At 41.1% G+C, this 7,151-nt stretch overlaps 1 pseudogene; it reads left to right on the top strand.

Moving 5' to 3' along the window:
• The first annotated feature begins 6,048 nt into the window (after positions 1-6,048).
• Positions 6,049-6,493, top strand: LOC102811988 (annotated as a pseudogene).
• The last annotated feature ends 658 nt before the right edge of the window (positions 6,494-7,151 follow it).

The following is a 7,151-nucleotide window of genomic DNA, read 5'->3' on the forward strand; positions in this document are numbered from 1 at the left end:
TTTTCAATGATTCTTCTCTGCTGGGATTTGGGACTAGCTGGGATGGTTGAAAGGAGTCCTAGTTTTACACGTGGTTAAGCTCTTGACAGCTAGCTAGAAGGTCAGCAGTTTGAACCCATGAGTCACTCTGAAGGAGAAAGATGTGGCGTTCTGCTCCCGTAAAGATTTACAGCCTCAGAAACCCTGTACAGGGTCACTATGAGTCAGAACCGACTCCATGGTAGTTACCAATAACAACAGGGAGATAGGAATGGTTCAAAATGGTAATTTTGACGTAAGTGCTATGTAAGGGTGTTTTCACTTCAATTTATTTAATAGAGGTATGCATGTTGTTAAGTGCCACTGAGTTGCTTCTGACTCACAGCAACCCTGCCTAGTGTTTCCAAGGCTGTAAATATTCGCGGGAACAGAAAGCCTCATCTTTCTCCTGCTGAGTAGCTGGTGGGCCCAAACCACTGATGTTATAGTTCGCGGGCCAGCAGTATCCATTTCTTTTTAAGATAACTTCCAATTTTTCCTATTTATCAAAAGATAAGCTTGGTGATGTCATATCTTTTCATGTGTTGGGACAATTAATGACAATGCATTTTGGGGGGAATGACTGAGGAAAGGCCTTGTCTCGATTGCCTATTCCTAACAGTATCACTAGAGAAACCCTTGCACTGATTTTCTGTGATATGCTGGGATGGTCTTATCCACAAGTTGAACACTTCTAGAAGAAAAGAGGTGTCCCAGGATCTGAGGAGCTTGCTCATCCTCCCAAGCACATCCTAGTTGACACCGCAAGGATGGACCATGGGAGCAGTCTCTTTTTCAGGAAATGTGTGCTCCACTTAACTATGCTTGCCAAGGATCACTCCAGTAAACATGCTCTTGAAAGGACAAGGTCTCAGGCACTCTAAGAGACCCCCTGAAGATCTTTCCAGACACACTGGAAGGATGGTTTTTGCCCTAATCCAAAGTAAAGTGTTAGCCCTGCTTTTTGAAAAGAAGCTCACTTTTTGTAGTAATATGGTTGGTATTTATATCCAAAAAGGCCTGTGGTGGAGGAGAGGTGGGTAAGGGTTGTTTACTATGTTTTCATGGGTCTTTTGCTTTGGAGACCTGTATTTTGCCATCTTAAGTTTGCATGCTAGGAATTTTTGGTCCGATTATCTCAAATGTTTATTCACTTTAAACATTCAGGATTTTGGTTAGAATTGCCTAACAAAAACAAAAAACAAACCCCTCTCTGTCATCTAGTGGCACACCAACTTGTAGTGACCCTATGTAGAATTCTGAGACTGTAAATCTTTACGGAAGCAAACATCTCATCTTTCTCCCACAGATCAGAACTGCTGACCTTGCAGCTAGTAGTCCAACACATGAGTGTTCAAAAGAGATAGAGAGGTGATAACATTGTCAAGGCCAGAATGTTTTCGATTGTAATATTTAAAGTAGGTATAACACTGAACTGCCAATAAATGTGATCAAAGATATGCTTATAATTTTAACTAATTATTCATTAAGATATTCAGATTATAAGATAAAAATAGAAGTCTAAAATTCATGCTGGTGATATTGCCTTTACTAAGATTTACTTATTTTTACCTCTTCAAAATAGGAACATTGCCCATTCATAGGATAGCTATTCATTATTCTGACCCATTTGAACAACTCTTTTTAATCAGATGGGTCATTTCCATGTTGGATTTTGCATCATCCCACACTAATTAAAGGAGTCCCTAGCATAGAGGATTATAAACTGGGCTGCTAACTTCAAGATTAGCAGTTCAAATCTATCAGTAGCTCCACAGAAGACTTTCTGCTCCTGTAGAGATTAATAGCCTCGGAAATCCTACGCAGACTCTCTCTGAGTCGGAACTGACTTCACAGCCCACAACTACCACCACCACACTAATTAAGGATTCTCCTTGACTTTGATGAACTCTGCAGTGACCACTCAGTAAAACATACGCACTCACAGTGACCTCAAAACTCTGTATGAAAACAGTTCAAATGATCTTTGAAACATTTCCAAACACTCGGCTGCCTGCTGTCATACAACTGCAGGAAAGGGGTGTTTTATCTGCTGAAAAAAAAGCGTCCTCATACTATGAAGATTCTGATAAAGTCAGGAGTCAGAGCTGCAGATTCAGGAAGAGAATTATGCCCTACCCCAAAACTGATTTCATATTAAACTTATTTACGTTATATTGTTGTTAAGTGTGGTTGAGTCAGTTCAGACTCATAGTGACCCTATATAGGGTTCCTAAGGAGAAGCTGCTGGATGTGAACCACTGATTTTACGGTTAGCAGTTCGGTGTTTATCCTACAGCACCACACCAGGGTTTCCATTTATGTTTGTTGTTTTTAAGTACCTTTGAGTCAGTTCTGACTCATAACTACCCTGTATAGGTTTACCAAGGAGCGGCTGGAGAGTTTGAACCATTGACCTTTTGGTTCAAACTGACCTTGTGGCCTAGTGCTTTACCTTACAATGCCCCAACAGTGCTTGGTTTCACTTAAATCTTACTAATACACTCAGGGTATTACTCTCTCAACAAGGTATAGCTTGTTGTTGCTAAGTGCCATGGAGTCAGTTCTGACCTATAGCGACCCTGTATAAGGTTTCTGAGGAGCAGCTGGTGAGCTTGAACTGCCAACCATGCAGTTCAAACGGCTTTGCAGTCTGGCACATTAACCCACAGCGCCACACCAGGACTCCAAAGTACAGCTGTTGTTAAGTGACGTCAAGTCGATTCGACCCTTTTTTTTTTTAAGTGCCGTCAAGTGGATTCTGACTCATAGCGACCCTGTATAGGGTTCCAAGGATAAGTTGGTGAGCTTGAACCGCCAACCATGCAGTTCAAGCCAATTTTGCAGTCCAGTGCATTAACCCACAGTGCTACATCAGGACTCTGAAAATGAAAATCCTCATAACTGGACCAGTAAAAGATTGAAGTTGTCAAAGACTTCATTTTGCTTGAAACAGCAATCATGGAAGCAGCATCCAAAAAAATCAAATGATGTATTTATTGTCTTTGATAAATCTGCTGCAAAACACCTCTTCAAAGTATTAAAGAGCACAGATATCAATTTGAAGATTGATGTGCGCCTGATCCCAAGCCATGGTATTATCAGTCACCTCATATGTACATGAGAGTTGGACAATGAATAATAAAAACCATAGAAGAACTGATGCATTTGAGTTATGGTGTTGGAGAAGAATACTGAAAGTACCATGGGCTGCCAGAACAACAAACAAATCTGTCTTGGAAGAAGTACAGCCAGAAAGCTCCTTAAATGTGAGAATGACAAGACTTCATTTCTTGTAATTTGTAGGTGTTATCAGTAGGGACTAGTCCCTAGAGAAGGTCATCATGCTCGGAAAATAGGAGGGTCAGTAAAAAAAATAGGAGGGTCAGTCAAGGAGATGTATTGACAGTGATAGCAACAACAGGCTCAAACATAACAATAATTGTGAGGATGGCACACAACTGCGCAGTGTTGCATTCTTTTGTGCATAGGGTCGCTGTGAGTCAGAACCAACCTGATCGCATGTCAACATGTAACAACAGTGGTGGTGGTGGAGTTGTGTGTCATCAAGGTGGTTCTGACTCTTAGCGAACTTGTACAGGATCCTTTACGGGAGTAAAAGCTGTCTTACTCCCATGGGGCAGCTGGGAGCTTCAAACTGCTGACCTTGTGGTTGGTTAGTAGTCCAACTTGTAACCCACTAACTACTAGGCTCCTTAACAATAGTAGACTATTAAGGAGTTTTCACTAAACCTCGATTTAGCAGTCTTGAGAAGTTGTTGGGACTTTAAACACAGTAATGGTGGTGGTGGTAACTACATGCCATGGGGTCGGTTTCTATTCATAGCAACCCCATATAAGGCTGTAAATTTTACAGGAGCAAAAGCCTCTTCTTTCTCCTGAGGACCAGTTCATAGATTCAAACTGCTGACCTTATGGTTAGCAGCCCAGCTTGTAATCCACTATGTTGCCAGAGCTCCTCAAACAGTAAGTTGTTGTTAAGTGCCGCTGAGTCAGTTCTGACTCATAGCAACCATGTATAGGGTTTCCAAGGAGCAGCTGGTGGGTTTGAACTGCTGACCTTGTGAGTCATAGTCCACTGCTTATCCTACAGTGCCACACCAGAGTCCAAACATATTAAGTACCCATAGTTAATACTCATTTGGGTTTTGATCTTTCTTTTAACAAGTTGTTAAGTTGTTTTTAAGTGCCTTCAAGTCAGTTCTGACTCATAGCAACCCTGTATAGAGTTTTGGAGACGAAGATGGTGAGGTTGAACCACAGACTTTGTAGTTAGCTATCCAGTGCTTATAGCTTTACACAAGGACTCCATTTTTTACAAGTTGTTGCTATTGTTGTTGTTAAGTGCTGTCGAGTCGGTTTCGACCCATAGCGACCCTGTACAGGGTTTCCGAGGGTGTAAATCTTTATGGGAGTAGAAAGCCTCATCTTTCTCCCACGGAGCGGCTGGTAGTTTCGAACCGCTGACCTTAGGGGCCATCGAGTCAGCACTGACTCATAGTGACCCTATGCACAACAGAACAAAACACTGCCCGGTTCTGGATCAACCTCACAGTTGTCATGCTGCCACTTTGTCAATAGGGAGAAAAGACTTAAGATTTTAATTTTGTCATATGTACCATTTAGCGATGTTTCTACTTCAGTTCATGTTTACATAAAAGTGTACCTTGTTGTTAAGTGCCATTGAGTCATACACATAAATTATATTTCTTTTTTTAAATAACTTCCTATTTTTCTTATTTATCGAAAGATGAGCTTCATGAAGTTATATCTTCTGATTGGTTAGGACTACTGACCAGTAATTGACTCCAGAAAGCTGCACCCAAAAGCTTGGAATGAAATGTGACAAGAGCACTTTCAGGATCCTTGTAGTGTTTTATGGGTACTTCTGCTAACCCTAGATGGGCGGTTCAAACCCACCAGCTGCTCGGCAGGAGAAAGATGAAGCTGTCTCCTGCAGTAAAGATTTACAGTCTTGGAAACCTGAAAGAGAAGTTCTTCTCTATCTTGTAGGGTTGCTATGTGTTGAAATCAATTCTATGGTCATGGGTTTTTTGGGGGATTCTCTGAGCTATAAAGAGATGTACTTGTGTGTAAAGGTGCTTTCTGCATAAAACCTTTTTTTTTTTTTTTAAGTTGTTGCAGAAAAATGTGTACTAAGTTTCATATTTTTATTCTTCAGGTGATAAGTCAGACGTTTCTTAGAGCGATATCACCAAGCCAAAATCATGCTCCATAACATTAGCAACCAGTATTGCTAATCAGTTTGAACTGCAAAGTCAGCGGTTCAAGCTCACCAGTCACTCCTCAAAACCCTATACAGGGTCACTATGGGTCAGAACCAACTCGACGGTATTTAACAACGCTAATCTGTGATTCAGTAGTAGAATTCTTGTCTCTCATGTAGAAAATCCAGGTTTGATTCTCATCCAATGCATCCTATACATAGCAACCAATTCTCTGTCAGTGGAGGCTTGCCTCTTTCTATGATGCCAAACAGGCTTCACTGGAGCTTCCAGACTAAGACAGTTGATGGAGAAAATCCTGGCAGTCTACATCCCCCCAAAAATAGCCAATGAAAGCCCTGTGATCGTAACGGTCCAATCCCACTATACACAGTGCTGCCATGAGTTGAGGCGGAACGTGGCAGCAACTAACCACCATGACAATAATGCTCATCTGAAAACCCTCCAGCCCTCACATTCTGTAATGCTGTCTCCAGAAATTTGGGGGGGATGGGGGGAATAAAGTAATTATGATATGACAACATTTAAACTGGCCTGTGTTTCAATATAAAATAGCTCACAAGTTACTCAGGTTGTCTCAGTTCACTAGTAACTGAAACTCCAGCTTTGATGTTGTTAATTTTTTTTTTTTTTAAGTATATAATTTTGGAGATCCTTTCTAAAGAAAACCCTCTCTGGCAATGGCTCATCCCTCATTTTCACAAAAAAATTTTAGGGTTCCAGAGTTCACAAAAACACACATTTAGAGCAACAACAACACAAGATGGCAGCCACCATGAGCTCGGGAGTAAAAGTCCCTCGCAATTTTTCAACTGTTGGAAGAACTCGAAGAAGGTCAGAAAGGAGTAAGAGATGGCACACTTGGCTGGGGTCTAGATGATGACAAAGACATGACACTTAGAAGATGGACAGGGATGATAATTGGGCCTCCAAGAACAATGTATGAAAACTGGATATACAGCCTTAAAATAGAATGTGGACCTAAATACTCAGAAGCACCCCCCTTTGTAAGATTTGTAACAAAAATTATTATGAATAGAGTGAATAGTTCTAATGGACTGGTAGACCCAAGAGCCATATCAGTGCTAGCAAAATGGCAGAATTCATATAGCACTAAATTTGTCCTGCAAGAGCTTCGGCACCTAATGATGTCTAAAGAAAATATGAAACTCCCTCAACCACCTGCAGGACAGTGTTACAGCAATTAATCAAAAAGAAAAACCACAGGCCCTCCCCTGCCACCACCCCCATTCGATTTAAGCAGTCTTCATTTTCCACAGTAGTAAATTTTCTAGATACGTATTATAGACCTCAAAATACTGGAAAGGAAGCTCCCGTTCAAGGGCAAGTTATCTTAAGATATTGCAAATGATACTAATTTTGTGTCCATTTGAAATACATAAATTGTGCTATAACAACAACAACAACAAAAACATTTATTTTAAAGGCAATGTGGGACATCTGCTTTTTCCTCAGCAATAGCCCTGAATGTTTATCTTTTATCTTCGATCGTGGGGTAAGTTCTGTTTATGTTTCTGTATCTCCTTATTGTGGGGTGATTTCTGAGCCCTTGAAAAATGAAGCCACCAGACAGATCCCTATTCTGGGCAACAGGAGAGTCCACAAATGCAAGGGTTGCTGGCACTGGAGGGACCCAAGATAAGTGACAACAGAGTTGGTTGAAAGTGCAATGCCCTGATACAACCCCAGATCCAGATGGCCTGGAGAGAACCAAACATCATTATCACATTCCACAGGGATTCGAGCACACACCAAAATTTAAGGGACCCTGCACATGTGTTACTTCCCTTGTATGTGTAAATGGATTGGGGAGATAACAGTGTTTCAAATAACTATCATCTCAAA

The sequence above is a fragment of the Chrysochloris asiatica genome, unplaced genomic scaffold (genome assembly GCF_000296735.1).
Source record: "Chrysochloris asiatica unplaced genomic scaffold, ChrAsi1.0 scaffold00039, whole genome shotgun sequence".
In the NCBI taxonomy this organism is placed as follows: Eukaryota; Metazoa; Chordata; class Mammalia; order Afrosoricida; family Chrysochloridae; genus Chrysochloris; species Chrysochloris asiatica.